We start from the raw sequence: 23,655 nt of genomic DNA, 5'->3' as shown, positions 1-23,655 counted from the left end.
TGCGTACTCCACAACTGAGAGTTGCTGACACCAGGACGAAGGATTATTGGAAACCAAACATCGCAAAACCCTCTCGACATCCTGATTGGCTCGTTCGGTTTGACCATTGCTCTGGGGATGGAACCCGGAAGAAAGACTAACAGTCGCTCCTAACAATTTACAAAACTCTCGCCAAAATTTGGACACAAATTGGGGACCCCTGTCAGAAACCACGTCTGTCGGGAGGCCATGTATGCGGAAGACGTGGTCAATGACAGCTACCGCTGTTTCCTTGGCTGAAGGTAATTTGGGCAAGGGAATAAAATGAGTCGCCTTCGAGAACCGGTCCACTACGGTTAAAATCACCGTATTGCCTTTAGAGGGCGGGAGGGCGGTGATAAAATCTAGCGAAATGTGGGACCAGGGTCTTGAAGGGACAGACAGCGGTAAGAGTAACCCATCTGGAGGTCGATTGGAAGTCTTACCAATAGCGCAAACTGAACAAGCCAAGACGAAATCGTGGACGTCACGAGCCATACCAGGCCACCAAAATCGTTGCTTGACCAGAAATCTAGTTCTACTAACCCCTGGGTGACAAGCAACACTGGAACAATGACCCCACTGGAGAACGTCTGACCGTAACCTCTCCGGCACAAACAATCGGTTCGGTGGGCAACGAGCCGGGGGCGTTACCCCTTCTAAGGCGGTCAACACCTTCGATTCGACCTCCCACCTGAGCGCGGAGATAATGATGGTCCCCGGTAAAATGGGCTCGGGAGTAGCAGTACGATCGGAACGCTCAAAAAGACGGGATAAAGCATCGGGTTTGATGTTTTTGGAACCCGGCCGGTAAGAAAGTGTAAAATCGAAACGACCGAAAAACAATGCCCACCGAGCCTGCCTGGAGTTAAGTCTTTTGGCGGTTCTAATGTATTCGAGATTCTTATGGTCCGTCCATACAATGAAAGGTACACCCGACCCTTCAAGCCAGTGACGCCATTCTTCCAGTGCAAGTTTGACTGCCAACAACTCTCGATTGCCAATGTCATAATTAACTTCTGCAGGAGATAAACGGTGAGAATAATACGCGCACGGATGCACCTTTCCGTCTGAGGATGCGCGTTGGGATAACACTGCTCCTACCCCCACCTCTGACGCGTCGACCTCCACTATGAATTGACGTGAGCGATCAGGGGTGACGAGAATGGGAGCTGAAACAAAGCAGCTTTTCAGTTTGGCAAACGCAGCCTCAGCTGCGTCTGACCACCTGAACGTCAAACTAGGGGAGGTCAAGGCGGTCAGAGGAGCGGCTAGTTGGCTGAAATTGCGAATGAAACGCCGGTAAAAATTGGCGAACCCCAGAAATCTCTGCAGGGCCTTGCGAGACTCTGGGGATGGCCAATTTACCACAGCCTTAACCTTCTCAGGATCCATGCGAACACCCTCAGTCGAAATGATGTGTCCTAGAAAAGAAACAGACTGTGCATGAAAAACGCATTTCTCCGCCTTGACAAACAATCCATTCTCTAGCAACCGCAGAAGCACTCGTCGTACGTGTTGCACGTGTTCCTGGAGAGACGAAGAAAAGATCAATATGTCATCCAGGTAAACATATATGAACAGATCGACCATGTCTCGCAACACGTCATTAACGAGTGCTTGAAAGACTGCCGGCGAGTTGGTTAGCCCGAACGGCATAACGCAGTACTCAAAATGGCCTCTAGGGGTGTTAAAGGCAGTCTTCCACTCATCCCCCTCCCTGATGCGGACCAAATGATAAGCATTACGTAAGTCCAATTTAGTGAAAACGGACGCTCCCTGCAACCTCTCAAAAGCTGAAGACATAAGCGGCAAAGGATAGGTATTCTTTACCGTTATGTTGTTCAGCCCTCGGTAGTCAATGCAAGGTCGCAAGGATCCGTCCTTCTTTCCCACAAAAAAGAACCCCGCCCCCGCTGGAGAAGAGGAAGGGCGGATAAACCCCGTTGCTAGAGAACTGGATATATATTTCTCCATGGCCGCCGTCTCTGGAACAGACAAAGAATATAACTTGCCCTTAGGCGGAGAAGTACCTGGCAATAACTCTATCGCACAGTCATAGGGACGATGAGGAGGAAGAGAATCAGCACGAGACTTACTGAACACCTCCTTCAGGTCGTGGTACTCCGCGGGCACGCTAGCCAAATCCACTGCTTCCCCCTGAAACACAGACTCAGAAACATTAACACCAGCAGACAAAAGACAAGACAAATGACATTCCTCGCTCCAGCTAACCACAGATCCAAGGCGCCAATTGATGCTGGGGTTGTGTTTCTGAAGCCAGGTGTGACCGAGAACGATGGGGGATGAAGGTGAGTCCGTAATGTAGAATGATATCTCCTCAGTATGATTGCCAGATGTGGTGAGGGAAACCGGTAAGGTGGTCTGAGTGATGACTGGTAGTCTGTGTCCATTGAGAGCAAAGGGTGCAATGGGGTGTTTGAGGGAGGTGAGAGGAATGTTAAGCTTACTAGCGAACTGGAAGTCCATGAAATTACCCTCTGCCCCAGAATCCAACAAGGCGTGATGCTCGAGTGCGTGGGTGGACCACCGTAGACTCACCGGAAGGAGTGTCGATGTAGATGAGGTCTTTCTGGCAGAGATCCCACCCGATAGTAGCCTCCGTCTTACTATCGGGCTTGGTCTTTTACCGGACAACGCTGGATGTGATGTTCTTGACTGCCGCAGTATAAACATAGTCCCAGGGATCTCCGCCTGATCCTCTCCTCCCGGGAGAGCCGAGCTCGCCCCACCTGCATGGGTTCAAGATCTCCCGGTGGGCTGACCGCAACATCTGAGCGCTGATACTGAGCCTCCGGTCTGTTCGCGAGAACTGCTCTCCCCCTCCGTCTGGTGGCTTGATCGAGTCGATTCTCCACTCTGATGGTTAGGTCAATCAGACTGTTGAGAGAAGTGGGGAGCTCGACGGCGCGGATCTCCTGTTGGATGCGGTCAGCCAACCCATGCAGGAAGTGATCCCACTGCGCCTCCTCGTTCCACTTACACTCCGCCGCCAGGGTGCGGAACTCAATCGAATAATCGGAAACGGACCTTTCCCCCTGACGTAGGTCCGTGAGAAGCCAAGCCGCTTCCCTCCCGGCGGCGGAGCGGTCGAAGACCCGTCTCATCTCTTCCGAAAGTGCGTGGAACGAGGCACAGCAGCTGTCTTGGTTCTCCCACACCGCCGTCCCCCAGAGGGCAGCCCTTCCCGTAAGTAGAGATAAGACGAATGCCACCTTCATTTCCTCGGTGTAGAACGTGCGGGGCTGCAGGGCGAAGTGCAGAGAACAATGAGACAGAAAAGATCGACAGAACTCTGGCTCACCCGCATATTTCTCCGGGATGGGGAGGCGTGGTTCGGGCTGGGAAATCCCCCCAGAGACGATCGGCGGTGTGGGTGGCGTGGGAGGCGCAGCGGGTGACGATTGTTGTTGTTGTTGCGTCTGGAGAACGAGCTCGGACACCTTCGTCACCATTGCTTGGAAGGCTCGACCCATCTCATCTATCGCCTTGTCTTGGCGATCCATACGACCCACAGCTCGTTGCAGAAATTCTTCGAGATGAGATGGGGAGCGATCGCCTGCTGCTTCCATGATGGTCAGATCCTACTGTAACGACAGATAAAAGAGGAGGAAGCAATTGCAGGCAATCAGATGTAGTTTATTGATAAAGAGTGTCCAGAGTGTTGGCAATGGCAAGGAAGGTCTACGGTGGCGTGAGAAGAGCGGGATGGTGAAGTCAGCGGTGCAGGTGAAGGTGGTCAATGGTTGGAACCAGGAACAGACCGGAACACTGACACGCGGACGACAACACGAATCCAAACCAGCACACAAACACGGAAGACGATAATCCAGCTAGTGCATGGAGACATAAGAGAGGATCTGACAACAGAGAGAGAGCGAGGTGAGTATAAGTAGCAGAGGTATGATGACGATCAGCTGGAGCGAGACAATCAACACCCAGGTGATGACAATCAACTAAACGAGCACATGGAGACAACGTAAGTACAAAAACAATAACAAAACATGACACGGAGGAAACACTGGATTTCCTACCGTGACAGATTCTGTATGAATCCCATAACACTTATTCATACAAAATCAGCACCTTCTAAAACAGCTACATTTTCTGATAAGATTGAGTTGGAATGGCTGACAAGGCATGTTTGGAAAGCTTGTATTATTTTAAAATCAACCTTCACATATTTGTTATCTTGCTTGTCGATTATTGGACAACAACTCAGTGTACATGACAGAACAGACAAGTCTGTGTCCAAAACTATATCTGTTCATGCATCATATGTTTTCAGACTAGAGAATGTGGACTGGATTTACAAAGGACATGTTGTGTATAGAGGTGGAGAACACATCATTCCCTGTCTGCTCCAGTTTATCAACACCAGAGAATCTCAGCTGCTGTTTTTAATCGCATCTGGCTGTCTCTGTTGATATAACGGCTACTGCTGTGATGTTCTTGAATGTGCCCATGTGTGGTGTGTACTTTCAGCGGCTCCAGTGTCATTCAATTCTATCTTCTCCATGCTGGCTGTCTGAAGGAGACACAGGTCAGTGTCTGAGTCGTGCTGTAGGTCAGTCTTTAATGTCTGGTGTTAATGATCTGCTCATGAGACTGATTTTAATTGTTTCCTTTACATTTATTAGGCCTCTACTCAAACTCAAAGATGTGGGTCAATGGCATAAAGAATACAATACAATAACAATAACATGATATATGTATATAAATATATATAAACTTTGGTAACTGCAATAAGGTTCCATTAGTTGACATCAGTTAATGCATTGACTAACATTAATGATGAGCAAGTCATTTGTTACTGTATTTATTATTCTTTTTGGCATAGTGCATGTTAGCTCAAGTCCATCAGATAATAATAACATGTACAACTTTTGATTTGAATAATGTTTTAGTAAATGTTAAAATCAACATTAAGGTTAATAAATGATTTAGAACAACCAGATTAAAGTAAACTGATGTGGTGAGCTAATGTTAACGAATGGAACCTGACTGTAAAGTGTTACTAAAACTTTGTTTAAGATTCATTAATGGGGTCATGTATTTTTTACTGTATGCATCCTAGAAAAAAAATAAAAAAATAAAAACACAACACCTTAAACCTTGGTCATCATAAAAGACATAATACTCATAAATTTTTCATGTTCTGAGTGCAGACGGTACAAACTCTGTCTCAGTATCATGCTTTGAGGGGTTCATGTCTATTGTGGTTATCTATGTGTGCCTGCTAGTTGTTCACCTAGTTAGCATTAAAATGTTGCTTACCATGAAAGCCAAGGGCCTACTTCTACTGTCAGCATAGGTAATACTCAAAGGAAACGGAGAGCAGGCTGTTCTCTGATGATGACTATAGCATTCTAGACAGTAATGCTTTCAATTTGTTTCTGGTCTCATGATTCAGTTATATCTTGGGAGCCATTTGGAAAGAGCCTGAGATTGGAACCCTTGATGCTAAACATTTAGGCTCATTTGGAATGCAAATTTGCTAATAAATACAAAAACAGGGTGGGGAATAAATTTAACAGCATTACATGTTTAAATAATAATAATAAAAAAATAAATAAAAGTGTTAACTCAAGTAAACCTGTCATGTAGCTTTATGCTAAGCTAAATGCTCAACCCGATCTCACGGCAATTTGTAACAAGGTGGCTTATTCGTACGAATTCGTACGACGACACTCGTACAATTTTATAAGATTTTTGCCAAATCGTACGTACTTTACTAGTTGCACAATTTGTATGAATTTGTACGAATGACCTACACCTAACCCATCCCCCTAAACCTAACCGTTAGACAAATCGTACGAGTGAGGTCGTACAAATTTGTACGAATAAGCCACCTTGTAAAATACGTACGAATTGGACGTGAGATAGCGTTGAAATACTACATTTATGTATTCATATAAATTAGTAAAACATTTGATGCAATCTCAAAAATTCTCAATTATTCTTATTACAGAATTATAAATCAAAATATCGAGAAAGTGGATCATTTTATACCAAAGCTTCATTGCATTTAAAATGTAGGGCATAATTCTGTAGGGGATAAAACAACAAAAGTCTCATGTATTTACTTGCATTATATCTTATGTATTTTAGCCCACTCACTGACTTCACTCACCAACAGGTTTGGCAAAATCGCAGACAAATCCAAAATATGTGCTCGTTCACATGAGTGACAATCACGCAGTGTGAATTATCAAAGACATGATCTGAGAGAATTACTGCATGCTAAATTTCTGGACATGTCTGCGAAAACGTTCAAAATCTTGCTGTGTGAAATGAGTTCTTAATGAAAAATACATTAGCGATGACCTACAGTCATTGAGAGCGCAAGATACAGGGCAGCGGGAAGTTCAGGAGGAGTTATGTGAAACGTAGTTTGAGGACCAGACAGAGTTGTCTGTGATTCTTCCCATAGTAAAGTTAAGCAGTGTGTAACCTCCTGTCGCTGATCCATCGTGCAATGTAAAAACAGTAGCAACTGAATGCTACCCGAGATAGTTGTGCACTGTGAAAATAATGGTGTTCAGATGGCTTTGAAAATCCTGCAGTGTGAACCCGGCATAAATCTCCCAACCCTTCATACATACAGGAGTAATTGTGGGTTGTATGACAACTAACTGGTAAGTCCCTCAGCCGGTGAATCTGTAATCTGATCGGAAAGGAAGTCATCTTTTTTTTTATTTGATGTCGTCTGAAGCCTGTGTGCCTTTGCAGCCTTCTGTAGTGCAACAGGCAATTAACACTAGCAACATTATACAAGTTGCTACCAGGTCTTGCCTTTTTAAACCAATTGAGAGTTCATTAAGACAACCATTGGAGTGAAACCAGAGGCACGACTTGTATGTGGCATACAAATGATGCCTCCCACCAGTCTGTGATGAATTGTTGGCTGTCAAGTCACACTCTGGAGTGACCCTGGTTGAGCTAAGGGTCAGTGTGAATCAGCAGTGCAAACTAGTAATTGAATCCTTAGGGAACAACAACCAAGGTAGTCTGATTAATGCAAACACAAGGGGGGGAAATTAATAGAGTATAAGCATCACATGATTCCACATCCAGAACTCTGAGAACTTCACAGGAAAAACTGGGATCTAAGACAGCTTAGAGTTTCCTACACCACACATCTAAGCCAATGAAGAGGAAGGTCCATAATCTTTAGACATGGTGGAGGGGCCCACAAAACCAGTCAAAAGTAGCATAGGTATATTTGTAGCAAAAGCTAACAATACATTGTTTTGGTCAAAATTATCGATTTTTCTTTTATGCCAAAAATCATTAGGATATTCAGTAAAGATCATGTTCCATTAAGATATTTTGTACATTTCATAAAATAAATATAAAAAAACGGCATTTTTGATTAGTAATATGCATTGCTAAGAACTTTATCTGGACAGATTTAAAGGCGATTTTCATAATATTTCGATTTTATTTAGCACCCTCAGATTCCAGATTTTCCAATCTCAGCTAAGTATTGACCCAACAAACCGTACATCAATGGAAAGCTTTATTCAGCTTTCAGAGAATGTATAAATCTCAATTTCAGGTCTTATTACTTATTTCTGACAACAAAGCACTTGAATGTGACAAGCTCATTCCTTTTCAATACAAAAGGAAATGCTTCTCACGTGGTGTTGTTGACAAAGGCATGTCAACAAACTCCAAAGGATACAAACACAAATACACCTATGTTTAAAAGTTTAAACAAATTATAATACAGGTGAATTCACATGCCTTAATCCTTAAAACATGAGGAAAATGCAAAGTAAAAGAAAATAAATCCAAGACACAGTTTCACTTTATACCCATTAAGTGCTAACCATTAATGTTGGTTTATAGACAGACAGACAGACAGATCTTAAATCCAAAGAATGACAAACAGCAGCAGAAACACAAATCCGTAAAAGGCTTGATTAGATAATGAGACACAGCTGAGAGTAATCAGGGAATAACAAGAGCTGTCAGAAAACAGGGCACTACAAAATAGGGCTACAAGACAAAAGCACAAAGTCCCTAAATGCGTAACAGTTGGTTTGCCATTTCAAATCCAGTTCAAAATCTGGATTCTGGAAAACACAACCAACTAAGAACATCTCTTTAATTAACTAGTGCAGTGGTTTTCAACCTGTCGGTAGCAGCCACCGATTATTAAAGAATACAACACAGATGAAAATGTACTTAAATATAGCTATGAAAGATTTAAATAAGACTACACAATAAAAAATGAATAAAATATAAAAAAGATGTATAATGTAGAATTAAATATAGAATGGAAAATAATGTGCATGAAAGTACAATGTAGTCGAAAAAGGTGAGTGAGTTGAAAAAGGTTGGACCACTGAACTAGTGATATTAAGATGAAAGCAATAGCATCAAGAGAAAGAACTCCTGATTATATACTTCAAACTACTGTATATAGTCTTTACAATAATCTTTGTATAAAAAATAAAACAATAATCTTTGTTTTATTTAAAGGAAGATAATATATATTATTACAGCGTATTTGCCTTCTAGTTTTAAACTCTTCTGTTATAAAGTTTTGGATGTACAGTAAGAACAATGTGTTTTTATTGTGAGCGGATAACTGCAGGAATTGCAGGGAGACTTCAGTATCTTGCCCAGAGGCCAGTTCAAGCTGACTTTTTAATGGTCTCCATCCTTGTGGCCATCACACTGAATCCTGTGCTAGTATCTCAGTTCTCTGAGGTGACAGACTGTCAAAATGTGCCAAATATCTGAACCAAAATCAGAAGCTTTCTCATAGAGTTGTTCCGATTCCGATACTAGTATCGGAAATATCTCCGATACCACAACAAATTCTGGCATCGGCATCGGCGAGTACATGAACCCATATACCGATCCGATACCATTTTCTTAAAAAATACCTAGTTATGACCGCAAGCTTTGCCTAACTGCTGCACGGTTCTTCTTCGCTGCTCAAAATGCATTGAAAACACAGGAAGTTGTGCTGTGTTGCCACAAGCAACCCCTGTTTAGAGCAGCGAAGAAGAAATGAAAACGCGTTAGCAGCCCTGATCTATATATGACTGGATCACTCATCACATTCTAAACTGCCAAAAGACAGTGAAGCCGCTTCTATATTATAGATCAGTGGTTAGCAGTATGTCTCTGTAGTACCGGTAGTTACAGACTCTCAAGTATATTCAGTACCGGCAACTGCGTTCAGTCGCTTCCGTGTAAGTCAAAGCGCAGGGCTCCAGACAGTAGCCGAATATATACTAGTGTCTGTGAATATTAAACTGCAAAATACTATTTAAATATTACTCCCGCAAAATCTACATCTCTGTGGGTGACTGGCACAGATGCGCGAGAGCTCGCTGTTTTGTAGTCTCTGCTGTGTGTCATGAGGACACGAACGCATAAACCGTCACTTCATGAGAATTTACCGTTTCATTTGAGAATACTGTCATATCATAAACACAGACACTCAAAGATCTTCATGGCAGCCCATTAAAATAAATGTTTGGTTTACATGAGTAAATTGACAATATATAAAGCTACTGTTGTAGCCTACAGTAATAATAATACGTCTCTATAATAATAATAATTATGCCTAGATGGTTGCTTGTTTTTTACTTGTTTTGTTGTAAAGAGATTATCTGATTAATAGATCTTTTTTTATATTCCTAGACTTATTTGTTGCAGTTTTTTTATACAGTTATATTGTAAAACTTAAATACCTTTTTTAGTTTGCGGTGTTAGATTTTTGGCTGCATTTGAAGTTCTTTTTTGCATATGAAAATAAATAATACTGTCAAATTCATGTTAGATAATAAAAATACTGTAATAAATACAGTAGTTCACCATGTATTTGTTCATGTTTTATTGAGGGATCTGTCTGAAGCACACCATAAAAAGAATTCTAGCAATTTACACAGGGCTAGTAGTATATACAGCTGTATATACAGATACACACCCAGGTATCGGATCAGTACTCGGTATCGGCCGATACCCTGAGCCCAGGTATCGGAATCGGTATCGGGAAGAGAAAAAGGGTATCGGAACATCTCTACTTTCTCATCTAATAGCAGTACTGTAGACATTGAGATATTTCATTTGTATTTTGGCAGCTCTGACAACTTCTGACAAAATTCTTTAACTGCCCTTAAATAATTTAATAAGTCCTGGTGGCAATAACCTGTATGTCAGTGGTTCTATTCATCCATCATCTACACAACACTGAAGAAGAAGAAGAAGAAGAAGGAGAAAAGTTTTACTTCCATTTTCAACTGTACATATATCTTTAAAAATAAAGGTTCTGTCTTGGCATTAACGTTTCTATTAAAAAACTGCAAACATTGATGCAATCTTTACATTGCACAAACGGTTCATTACAGCTACCGTTCAATCAGGTTTAATTGGTCATGTTGTGAGATAATTATTAAATCACTTTCCTATATAAAGTTATAAAAGCTAGCATTGTGAGATGGTAGCTTGTGTGGGTATTAAAATCTTTAAGAACACATTGGGTCAGCTGCTTTTGAAGAATGTAACGCTCTGCTAATTCACTTGGGCTAAATGCCACAACATTCCCATTCATGCCATTCATCAGAACGAGTGCATTCAAATGACCAGTTATGCCCTGAAAGAAAGAGGTTACTTGTGCAAATCTTGAGACTGATACAATATCTGACATTTGAAATTGTTTAAAGTGTGTTGTCTTCAAGGATGGCTGAGGACAGGCCAACGAGGTACAGACAAAAAAACAATCATTAGTTTAAAGGCCACTCATTGATCATTTATTGATGAAGTAGGTGGATTTTTAATGCAAAGTGCATCTTTGAAAAGAATTTGGATATTTTTCTTGTGCTATTCACAAAGAACACATAGTGCTAGTCCTGAAATAATAGCACACATCAGCTGGTGTCGTTTTTCAGATAGCATCTCCTGGGTTATATCCTTGGTAGGAAATTACCTTTTTTTTTTTTATAAAGGCCTTCTTTGCAAAAGTTTTAAGCAAATTGTTCCCTGAGCATTTGCTTGGATGATGTGTTCACTGAAAATCACTGCATGAAAAGATGCGTTTCCAGACTGTTCGTGTCAGCAGTAAGTAGCAGTTTCCTTGTATGTGCTCTGGCGTTTCTGGTTTCTTGACACTGACAGAAACACAGACTTTTTTTTTGTGTGGCAGTTTTCCAGTCCTTTCACTAATGCAATAAACTCCCAGACACAGACAGAAGTGGTTACTTCACTCACCGGTAAATCCACGGACATCTTTTCATTTAATTCTGCATTTAAGAATCTGCAGAAGATACTATTATGTTCATATGTTTACATACCCCTAGCACAGATATGGGCAAACTCGGTCCTGGAGGGCCACTGCCCTGCAGAGTTTTGCTCCAGCCCTGACCAAACTCACCTGCCTGTAGCCTTCTAGTAATCCTGAAGACCTCCTGCAGAGTTTAGCTCCAACCCTAATTAAACAGACCTTGATTGGCTTCAGGTCTGTTTAATTAGGGTTGGAGCTAAACTCTGCAGGACAGTAGCCCTCCAGGACTGAGTTTGCCCATCTGTGCCCTAATCATTTTAACAAAATAAGCGGGATCATAATGTATTCTATTTTTATTTAATACTGTCATGAATAAGCAATTTTACATGATAGATATTTACATTTACAGATTTTATAAAAAAATAAAAATGTATAATTTATGTACATTTTCAAAAGATTACATACACTTGATGACCCACAGCTATCTTTATGTTCTGGGATAGTTTTTCAGTCCAGAGCAGTTTAACTGCCTGCTGTTTTTCAGAAAACTCCTCCAAGTCCCAATAATTCTTTGGTTTTTCCTCCATATTTGGCCCCTGTCCAACAATGACTTATAATTTTGAGTTCCAGCTCTTCACTCTAAGGAAAACTGAAGGACTCATTCACAACTATTATAAAAGGTGAAAACATTATACACTAATGCTCCAGAAGAAAACACAATGCATTTAGAGCTGGGGGTATACATTTTGAACAGGATGATGAATAGATTTTTCTTGTTTTGTTTAAAGATCATATCTGTTAATTCAGTACTGCCCTTCAGAAGCTGTTTTTCCTGATCATCTAATTCAAGTAGTTCACACTAGGGGTGTCGCGATATATAGACGAAAACATCAGTTATCGATATTTTGTCAATTTAGTGTGTGACAATATACTGTGTCATGACCGGCTTTGCCGTGCTGCTGGGCAGCTTGTTGTTTGTCTGAGTTTGATGGTTGCCATCTGTTTGTCTGTTTTAGTCCTACAGGTGGAGCTGTAGGCTGGCCATAAAGGTTAATAGATGACCGGTTAAAAGAGGCCTTCCGGGGTCTCGTTCGGTCTCTCCTCTTCGGGTGGCGGTCCGGGCGGCTGGTGGCTCCTCGCTTTTTGCACTTACCTCATCTCACCACCTGTTTAATTCTACTGACGAACACTACACTTTTGGTTAAGCCTTACACTTGCTGATACCTTTTTATTCTTTTTTTTAAATAAACACACTTGATTAAATATAACGATTGGTGTGGTCTCCCCTTTCATGTTGCGATCAATGTCTGAGCCAAGTGGTCGTAACAACTGGTATTAGCGATAAACACAATATTTAAAATGAAAAGTTCTCTTATGATAACTCCACATGCAAATACTCCAGCGCCAGTAACCGGTTGAGCTCCCAGGTGGCAGTATTGTGCCTTAATGCTGACACTGTCACACAAGAAGAAGATGCAGCACTAGCAGCTACTCCGAGGAGAGCATAGTGTTCATCAGAGTAAGATGCCATTATTTTACTAGTGATATAATGGGAAACATTATACCTGTAAACCTGTTAACCTGTTAAGTAAAGGGTGATTATTTTAATAAGTACCACATTTCCTTTACTCGTCTTATTTTTGTGTTTGCAATCAATATGGCCTGTGCTTAATAACACTTTATTTCTTTGTTCAAATCTATTAACAGTTACATGATTAAAACTGAGCAACCACATTGCTACATTAAACTCTGTAAAATGTTAAGTTGGTCAAAGTGCCATGCACTTAATGACTCATCTGCGGTCATTATTCAATAAGGTTCATTAGTTAACATATATAAATAACATAAATAATAATGAACAATATTTCCACAGTTCAGAAATTCCTCTTTTCACTTTTCACGCAGTGGACATTGTGTGACTCAATAAACAAACCAAGTCTGAAAACACCCCCCCCCCCCCCCAAAAAAAAAAAAAAAAAAAAACTAAACCTGGCTAAGTGTTCTGTACTAGACTAACTGAGACTTTCCATGGCACTTGTATACTGTTGTTGTTTTCTTGTTGGTCCTATTGCTTCTATTGTTCTGATTTGTTAGTTGCTTTCAACAAAAACATCTTCTTAATGATTAAATGTAAATGTAAATGTACTGTCAGTTCAGGTATATTAGGTTCCGCATTCTATGTACTACTTTAAAACCCTCCAGCATTAAATCTTGTGGACTGGGCAACTGGATTTTGTGATGCATTTCAGTGGGTTTTTAAGGATTTGTCAGGAAAGGGAACAGGACCCAACTGCGGTAGAATGAATGAGACGTTTTTTATTGAGAAACTCAGAGGACTTAATCCGTTGGAGCACAAGCCAGCAGCACTCTGCATAAACAGCCAGCTTGAAGATCCCTACGGCGATAGCCGCACAGCAGTGAGGAACAGGTGGCAGATCAGTGCTGGAAAGCCGAAGCGTCCGAAGGCAATGCACAGGTGAGTCGAGACAGCCGCCTGGTTGATGTGGACTACTGAGTACAAGAGGCAAAGCAGGGTGGAGAAAAAAAAACAAAAAAGCAGGAACAGCAGGTCGACTAGATAGAGAAAAGACACAAAAACGGAGTCAGGCAAACTATGACAAGCAACAAGAAGCTTACTGTAGCAACGCTTACGGACTGACACAAGATAGCAAACACAAGGGTATGATAAAGGGAAGATAATCAGAGTAAGACAGGGTGCAGGTGAGGGAGAAAACGTTAACAGGGATAACAAGAGGGGCGGAGAAAACATAGCGGGAATAGTGAAACACCTGGCGAGCCAGCAAAACCCAAATCATGTGCTCCAGGACAGAAAAAGCCTCAGCCCCCACTGAGATCATGACAGTACCCCCCTCCCCCAGGAATGCCACCAGGCGACCTAAGGGAGGGGTGTACCATGTGTACGGCGGAAGTTGTCGATCAGCGACCGATCCAGAATATCCCGAGCTGGGACCCAACTCCTCTCCTCCGGACCGTAACCCTCCCAGTCCACCAGGTATTGAAAACCCCTGCCACGACGACGAACATCTAGTAATCTCCTAACAGAATAGACAGGAGAACCATCCACTAGACGAGTAAGAGGGGGGGCAGGGGAGGAACTGTTGGTATTAAGAGGGGCTCTTAAAACTGGTTTAACCCTGGATACATGGAAAACAGGGTGAACCCGACCAAGAGAGGAGGGTAACTTGAGCCGTATCGCAGCCGGATTAATGACCTTGGTGATCTGGTATGGGCCAATGAACCTGGGTGCCAATTTGCGAGAGACAGCCCTGGGAGGCAGGTCCTTGGTAGACAGCCATACCTTCTGACCACAGACATAACGGGGTGCTGGGATCCGGCGGCGATCAGCCGCTGCCTTGGTCCGCCTAGAGGCCTGGACCAGGGCCTTCCTAGCCTTCCTCCAGATGCGACGACATCTTCGAACAAAGGCTAGGGCAGACGGAACTGCAGCATCGGGTTCCTGAGAGGGAAATAAGGGAGGAGAGTAACCAACAGAACATTCAAAGGGTGACATACCTGTGGATACTACTGGAAGAGTATTATGGGAATACTCAATCCAAGTGAGCTTTTGGCTCCAGGAGGCAGGGTTACGGAATGCCAGGCAGCGGAGAACTCGCTCGAGATCCTGATTGGCTCGTTCACACTGACCGTTGGTCTGGGGATGAAATCCTGATGACAGACTTGTAGAGGCCCCAATCTGTTGGCAAAATTCTTGCCAAAACCGGGAGACAAACTGGGGACCCCTGTCAGAGACTACGTCCACCGGAAGGCCATGGATACGGAAGATGTGGTCAATTACCAGTTGGGCGGTCTCCTTGGCAGAGGGGAGTTTGGGTAGGGGCACAAAATGAACCGCCTTAGAAAAGCGATCCACCACTGTGAGAATAACAGTGTTACCATTCGAGACAGGCAAGCTGGATACAAAATCTAAGGCAATATGTGACCAGGGGCTAGAAGGAATGGGCAAAGGTTGAAGTTGGCCAATGTAGGAACGCTTAGAGACCTTGTTTTGGGCACAAACTGAACAAGCCAATACAAACTGCCAGACATCCTGGCCCATTGAGGGCCACCAAAATCGCTGACGGATGGCAGCCAGAGACCTCCTGATTCCTGGATGGCAGGTGACCTTAGATTCATGACCCCACTGAAGGACCTCAGGGCGTAACACTGCCGGCACGAACAACCGACCTGCCGGGCACTCAACTGGTACTTCCACCCCTCGCCCGGCCTCCTCCACCCGCCGCTCGACGTCCTAGGAGACAACCCCCACCACCACTCCATCCGAGAGTATAGTCTTGGTAGGCACCTCCTCCCCAGGGCGCTCAAACTGACGGGATAGAGTATCAGGTTTGACGTTATTAGCCCCAGGCCGGTACGAAAGGGTGAAGTTAAAACGGTCAAAGAAGAGTGTCCAGCGGGCCTGGCGCGGACTCAACCTCTTGGCCGAACGGATATATTCTAGGTTCTTATGATCTGTCCAGACCAAGAAGGGCAGCGCCGACCCCTCCAACCAGTGGCGCCACTCACCCAAGGCCAACCTCACCGCCAGCAGCTCATGATTACCTATGTCGTAGTTTCGTTCAGCCGGGTTAAGGCGATGGGAAAAATATGCACAAGGGTGCATCTTCCCATCCTTACTGGAGCGCTGGGACAAGACCGCGCCTACCCCAACCTCCGACGCGTCCACCTCAACAATGAATTGCCGTTCAGGATCTGGAATAGAGAGAACAGGAGCAGAGATAAACCGGGACTTTAAATTATCAAAGGCTTCCTGAGCCTGAATACTCCAGGTGAACGGTACCTTAATGGAGGTGAGCGTCGTTAGGGGTGCAGCTACCTGGCCAAAATTCCTGATGAATCGCCGATAAAAGTTGGCAAAGCCCAAGAATCGCTGCAGAGCCCTCCTGGAGTTGGGGACTGGCCACTTGGCGACAGCCTTGACCTTGGCTTGATCTCCCCTTCTGAGACTATAAATCCCAGGAACGAAACAGACTTGGCATGGAACTCGCACTTCTCCGCTTTGACATATAGCTGGTTCTCAAGAAGCCATTGGAGGACCTGGCGCACATGCTCAATGTGTACCTGAGGGGATGGAGAAAAGATGAGAATATCATCAAGGTACACAAAGACAAACCTATTAATCATGTCTCCCAACACGCTATTGACCATGCCCTGGAAGACAGCCAGAGCATTAGTAAGCCCAAACAGAAGGACCAGGTATTCATAGTGTCCCGTGGGGGTATTGAAGGCTGTCTTCCACTCATCGCCCTCACGAATACGGATGAGGTGATAGGCGTTGCGGATGAGTCCGGCCTTTAAGGATTCCTGAATGTATGAGTCCATGGCCTCTCGTTCAGGACCTGACAGGGAAAAAAGGCGCCCCCGGGGTGGAGAAGTGCCTGGAAGGGGATCGATGGCACAATCAAACGGTCGATGAGGAGGGAGCGAGATGGCTCGAGACTTGCTGAAAACCAGCCACAGATCGAGGTATTCCGCCGGTACCCCAGTGAGGTCAGCAGGCTCCACCTGAAAAACAGGAGGCACAGACACAGGAGAAGAGACAGGACCAAGGCAACATGAATGACATGACTGACTCCATGAAACAATTTGACTGCGGGACCAATCCACATGAGGGCTGTGCTGAGCCAACCAAGGATGCCCCAAAACAAGTCTGGCATGAGGGGACCTCAGAAGGTACAGCACAACGGACTCATGGTGATTGCCCGAAACGACAAGACTTACACGAGGAGTGGTGTGGGAGATGTTGGCGACCGGCTGATCAGAAAGACCCCAGACTGTGATAGGAGAAGGAAGAGAGATGGCTGGAATGCCCCAATTCTTTGCAGTGCAATAGTCCAGGAAACTGGCTTCAGCGCCAGAATCAATAAGAGCCTTACAGGAGTGATCTGAGCCCTGGTACTTGATGGTGGCAGAGAGCTGGGTACGTGACTGAGGGGAGATAAGGGGAGAAATGCCCACTAGGAATCCCCGGTTGACTAGTGGGCTCTGGCTTTTAGTGGACACGACTGAACAAAATGACCGGACCCTCCACAATACAGACAGAGGCCCTTCGCCAGCCTATGTTGTCTCTCCTGGGCAGACAAATGCAGTCGCCCCAGCTGCATGGGTTCAGAATCCATCTTGGATGATTGAGGCGGTTGTTGAGTCTTGAATGGCTGGGTATCTTCTAGCCCCCAAGATGGACGGGAAGTCAAACGTCGTTGACGTAAATGAAGACGGCTCTCAACCCGAATGGCCAGATCAATAAAACCCTCCAGGGTCTTGGGCAGCTCGTGTGTCGCTATCTCGTCCTGAATGTCAAAACTCAGGCCCTCCCGAAACATAGCCCGCAGCGCCTCCTCATTCCAACCACAAGAGGCCGCTAGAGTCTTAAACTGAATGGCGCACTCCGTGACAGAACACACACTTTGAAGGAGCCGTGCGAGTCTTGAAGCAGCCTCATCCCCCTTCACGGAGTGATCAAACAAGTTCATCATTTCACAGCGAAAATCCTCAAAGTTAGAACAAAAATGGGCCCTCGCGTCCCAAACAGCCGTTCCCCAGTCACGAGCTTTTCCCGTCAGCAGTGTGATGACATAAGCGATCTTCAAGTGCTCTTTAGCGTAACGGCGCCGTTGCAGCGCGAACACCAACGCGCATTGAGACAGAAAAGCCTGACATGAATTCAGATCTCCGTCATACAAGGGCTGATTATTAGCGTGTGGCTCGGGCTCGAGCTGAGCGAGAGGCTGGGAAACCACCGGGGCGGCGGATGACAGAACACTTTGTAGTTCACGGAAGCAATCACTTAATTTGGCCATTTGGGTAGTGAGTGTCTCTACCACCTGAGCGGTGGACGAAAGCTGGCTGGCTTGGTGACAGAGGAGAGCGCCTTGATGAGCGATAGCTGATCGAACGAACTCTTCACCCGCTGGATCCATCTCTGGTCAGTCCGTACTGTCACGAAAGGGAACAGGACCCAACTGCGGTAGAATGAATGAGACGTTTTTTTATTGAGAAACTCAGAGGACTTAATCCGTTGGAGCACAAGACAGTCAGCACTCTGCATAAACAGCCAGCTTGAAGATCCCTACGGCGATAGCCGCACAGCAGCGATGAACAGGTGGCAGATCAGCGCTGGAAAGCCGAAGCGTCCGAAGGCAATGCACAGGTGAGTCGAGACAGCCGCCTGGTTGATGTGGACTACTGAGTACGAGAGGCAAAGCAGGGGGGAGAAAAAAAAAAAAGCAGGAACAGCAGGTCGTCTAGATAGAGAAAAGACACAAAAACAGAGTCAGGCAAACTATGACAAGCAACAAGAAGCTTACTGCAACAACACTTACGGACTGACACAAGATAGCAAACACAAGGGTATGATAAAGGGAAGATAATCAGAGTAAGACAGGGTGCAGATGAGGGAGAAAACGTTAACAGGGATAACAAGAGGGGTGGAGAAAACATAGCGGGAATAGTGAAACACCTGGCGAGCCAGCAAAACCCAAATCATGTGCTCCAGGACAGAAAAAGCCTCAGCCCCCACTGAAATCATGACAGGATTTGTTTTAAGTGTGAACTTATGTGGGATTTCTTCACCTTCTACAGTAATTAAGATTGCCATCATTGCATTTCTGGATGTCCCACTTGCTGCCCAGAAAAAACAAAGATGTTTATAGTCCTCTGGACTAGTTTGTATGGCTGACCTGGCTGGTAAAGAGAAACTGTCACCATCCCTCATGGGATGGTTCTGCTGTTTTTTTTTTCAGCAAAAGGTATATAATGATGTTATTGTTTGTTTCTTGAAGTGTCTGTCTGTGACTGTGACTGTGAGTCATGAGCCAACGCATCCCTGTCTTTTAAAAAGGAAATTGGGCAGTCAGAGTTTCTTTCTGAGGCAAAGAGGTCGAACTTTGCCTTTCCAAAGATCTCCCAGATTCTTTTAACCATATGTGGGTGGAGCATCCACTCTTCTGAGGGGATGTTGCTCAGAGATAGCATGTCTGCTCCTTGGTTCAACCTGCCCAGCACACCCATTTTGAAAGCATCTGTTGAGACCACCTTCCTTCAGCAGATCTTTCCCTGGAGTATGCCATGTTCCATCCACTGAGAGTCTTTCTAAGTGTGCCAGAGCTGCTACGCAGGCCTTATAGCCCTTGACACGAAGGAATGGGATGGAACTTGCAGGTTCAGCCAGCGCTGAAGGGGCTGTATGCGAAGCAGGCCCAGCTGAAGTAACGGAGATGCAGAGGCCATGAGTCCCAGCATCTGCTGAAATGCTTTGAGAGGGCTCCAACCTTGATTGAGGCCACATGCTGCTGAATAGCCATTGTAAGTTCTAGCATGACTACCACCCTCATTCGGGCTGAGTCAAAAACTGTTTTCAGGAACAATATCTGTTGGATGGGGGACAGCTCGCTTTTAGCAAAATTGACCCCAAGTACCAGGCATTCTTTGTGGAAGGATCTGTGAAATAGTAGCTCATCCTCCGACTGGGCAAAGATTAGTCAGTCATCGAGGTAATTCAAAATTCGGATTGCCATTTGTCTCAGCGGGGAAAGAGCTGCATCCATGCATTTCAAAAAAGTGTGAGGAACTAGGGACAGTCCAAAGGCAAGGACTGTGTATTGATATTCCACTCGAATCCAACGAAGGCGAATCTCAAGAATCGTCTGTGGTGGGGGGATATCTGGATATAAAAGTAGGTGTCTTTCAGATCCAGTGAAAAGAACCAGTCTCCTGGGCACACTTGCAAGAGGATCTGTTTAAGTGTAATAATCCTGAACAGCCATTTCATGAGGGCATGTTTCAGGTGCCTGAGATTGAGGATGGGCCGTAGCTTCCCATCCATTTTGTGGATGAAGAAATAGCGGCTGTGAAAGCCCGACTCACTTTGTGCTGGGGGAACCATTTCTATGCCTTCTATCACCAAAAATAAATCACCTTGTGGCGCAAAACGTGTGCATCTTTGCTCTAAACCTCTAAATCACAGGGGTCTTGAGCAAATTGCAGTGAATAACCTGTTTATTATCCCCAAACCCAGTCTGGCATTCCAGGATGCCCTGCCAGGCCTCAGCCTGCTTGACAAGGGATTGGATTAAATCAAGTGACTGGTCTTCTCTCAGATCCAATTGTAGCAAACAAAGGGAGGGGCGGGGCCATATTCATTGAAGAAGATGAGCCGCTAGCAAAGCAGAGTGATACATGAACTCTTGTAGTGAGAGCGATCTGTCTTAGCAAATGCAGCCTCAGTGTGGGCATTTCCCAGGAGAGAGGCACATTCAAATATGAAGCTGTCAGTGATAATAAATTATTGGTGACAGTGTTCTGCTCCGATACTCTTAAAAGGATTGTGCCACTCGACCATGGGAGGCACCAATGTAAACACACTGGCGGGTCAAAGAGCTGCGTGGAGAGAGATGCACATTGGGGCTTTGCTGGCATTAAATCACTCATGCCTGATCGCTCAACCCTGTGAGTTCACCATTTCTTCCTCTGAGTAACTGGAAGGAGAGTAACACGAGAGCGTGGGAGCCAGTGCTCAGCGACGCACACAAACTGGCAGAGTTCTGATTTGACCTGCCTAGGAAGATTAAGCTGCTCAGTGTAATGAGGGGCACTGATCCTAAAGTGTAACACAAACGGGCAGATCAAGCACGCATGGTGAAGTGCCGCTTATATAGCCAGATGCCCCACCCATTCTGGCGGGTTGTGACGGGCTTATTCGCCACAGAGCATTGGCTCATTTTTTTTTTTTTATTCACTCCATGAACCAATGGCTGTGCAGTTACACTGCATTATTGAAAGGCTTCAGTATTCAGAGAAAAATGAATTTTCCCCATAGCTTCATAGAAAAAGCTGTATAAGTGAAATTATTATTAATCAAAAATTAAGTTTTGATATATTAACAGTAGTAAGATATATTTGATTATAATGTAATAATTGAAAGGATTTTATGGTTCTTATCAGAGAAGGACTTGTTGCACTTGTCACTGTCCCTATCAAATAAACTACAAATGATATGTATATATGATAAACTAAACCACTAATATCACATTAAAGGGGTCATATGATGTCAATAAAAGAACATTATTTTGTGTGTTTGGTGTAATGAAATGTGTTTATGGGGTTAAAGGTTAAAAAAAACACATTTTCCACTTACTGTACATCGTTTCTTCTCTATGCCCCACTTTTCTAAAACATGTTTTTTTTTTTTTTTTTTTTTACAAAGCTCATTGTTCTGAAAAGCAAGATATGCTCTGATTGGCCAGCTATCCGGTGCTTTGTGATTGGCTGAATGCCTCAAGTGTGTGATGGAAATGTTACGCCCCTTGTGATACTGTGACGTGTGTCCCGGTCAGAACACCGCCGTGACCAGACAAAAACAATAAAACCCATTACAAACGATTCATTTGATGCATCCAGGGGGTACATAATTACAGATTATAATGACTTATACTGTGTTTTTACATGCTGTGTTGCATCGTACCACGTAAACATAAAACCATGTCTGCATTTGTGATCGGAGAAACGTCAAACAACAAGCGCTACTCTACACCAGCGGTTCTCAATTCCAGTCCTTGCGCATGTTTTGCATTTCTCTCTGTTAACACACCTTATCCAGATAATCAGCTCGTTAGAAGTGAGCTCCGGGCATGAACTGTGTTCCCATTGACATGGTCCCTACACAGTGTGCATTGCTCCCTATTCCCTGAGCAGGGGAAATCTGTAGTTTACCTCACTTCGGAAAATTCATTCACGGATTTGCGCTGCGCAACATCACACACGGACAAGTGTGACAACATATACCTCTGTAAATATATACAATTTAAATTCATGTCTCTCATACTTCAATTCTCTTTGAATGGAACATATACGTTCACTTCGACCTGGAACCATGGCGGAATATCTAGTGATGTTCACTTTGCAGGGCATGTTCGAATAGAACAAATGCTGAAGCTATAAGAGAAACATACAAAATGTGCAGAGTAGGGGGGCGCGAGGACTGGAATTGAGAGCCACTGAATCATCAGTGGCAAATCCTGGCATTGTACACAATGTGAATCAAAGAGAGAATCAAATGTTATGCCTTCTTTCTTTGCGTGTACATTTGAGCGGCGTTATGCAAATCCTCCCATATTGTGACGTAGACATATGGGGCAGTGTTAGAATGAGCCGTTTTAGGAGGGCATTGATGAGTCTTAACTTTTATAAAGAATATCTCTTTGGGTTAGAGACTTTAGTCTTTCAACTTTACAGACCTTCTTTATGTACCAAGAGCTTTTAACACTCCAAAGAGAAAGGAAAACTTGAAATTGCTTCGTATGACCCTTTTAAAATACCAGTATATAATTCAGAGATTTAACTTCACTACAGTTCCTTATGGTAAAGTAAGTTAAAATGCTGACTCAACCTACCCCACAATATTTGGCTCACTTTGATGGGTGGTTCCAAAATACATGGTCACGTGACAGTAAAAGTGTACAGCTGCCAAGATATAGTGGATGGGTCAACTTACCCACTGTCTCAACTTACCCCACTCTACCCTACTTCCATTGAAGATGAGGCAGATGCAGTCTCAGAAAGAGAGGGAGAGCCCACTCTTATCAAAACATCTACAATAAAGTCTGAAATTATTACAGTGTGTGCTGTCTTCTCTTTTGATTGTATATTTGTAACAACAGGTTCTTAGAACAAATACATCATATTTAAATAAACAAACAAACAAACAAATAAATAAATAAAAATCGTAGAAACAAAATAAAATGGCATTAACCTTTTAGCGTCACTCACCAGACTTTATACTTTTCATATCTAAATGTCAATGTAACTGCAATATAATGCATAAAAAATATGAATAAAATATTGCCAGGATCATGTTAATTTATTTTAAATAAAACTGGTTGTCCTTTGAGCACCACCTGCTAGACATTTCACTTTGTAAGTGTCAAAGACAAAATTTGCCACAGGGAAGGTTTTTTTTTTTTTTTCATTGAGGATGGGAATTTTCATTTTGGCCACAGGAACCAGCATAGATACTTTGTTAGGCTGCTGTTCATCTGGGCATCATAACTTCTTCAGGGTTAGTGCATATTTCATGAGAATGATTTTTACAGCAGGCTCTTCATCATTTACCCATCTCTATTCGCTCGCCCTCACAGGCCTCCTACTCTCTGTCAGGTTTGAGGCTTTGTCTTTTGATCTTTTCTCAGTTCACAATGTTCTCTGCTTTGCTGGATTCTCTGCCATTTTTATACCTGCTCTATTCAAAAAAAAAGAAAAAAAAAGAAAAGAAAAGAAAGTCCTGTTCTTTTTGATGTTTTTCAGAAGGGATATTCCACAAAAGATGTGTTCATCCT

The sequence above is a fragment of the Carassius gibelio genome, chromosome B19, assembly GCF_023724105.1.
Source record: "Carassius gibelio isolate Cgi1373 ecotype wild population from Czech Republic chromosome B19, carGib1.2-hapl.c, whole genome shotgun sequence".
Taxonomy (NCBI): Eukaryota; Metazoa; Chordata; class Actinopteri; order Cypriniformes; family Cyprinidae; genus Carassius; species Carassius gibelio.
This window is presented reverse-complemented; position numbering follows the sequence as displayed.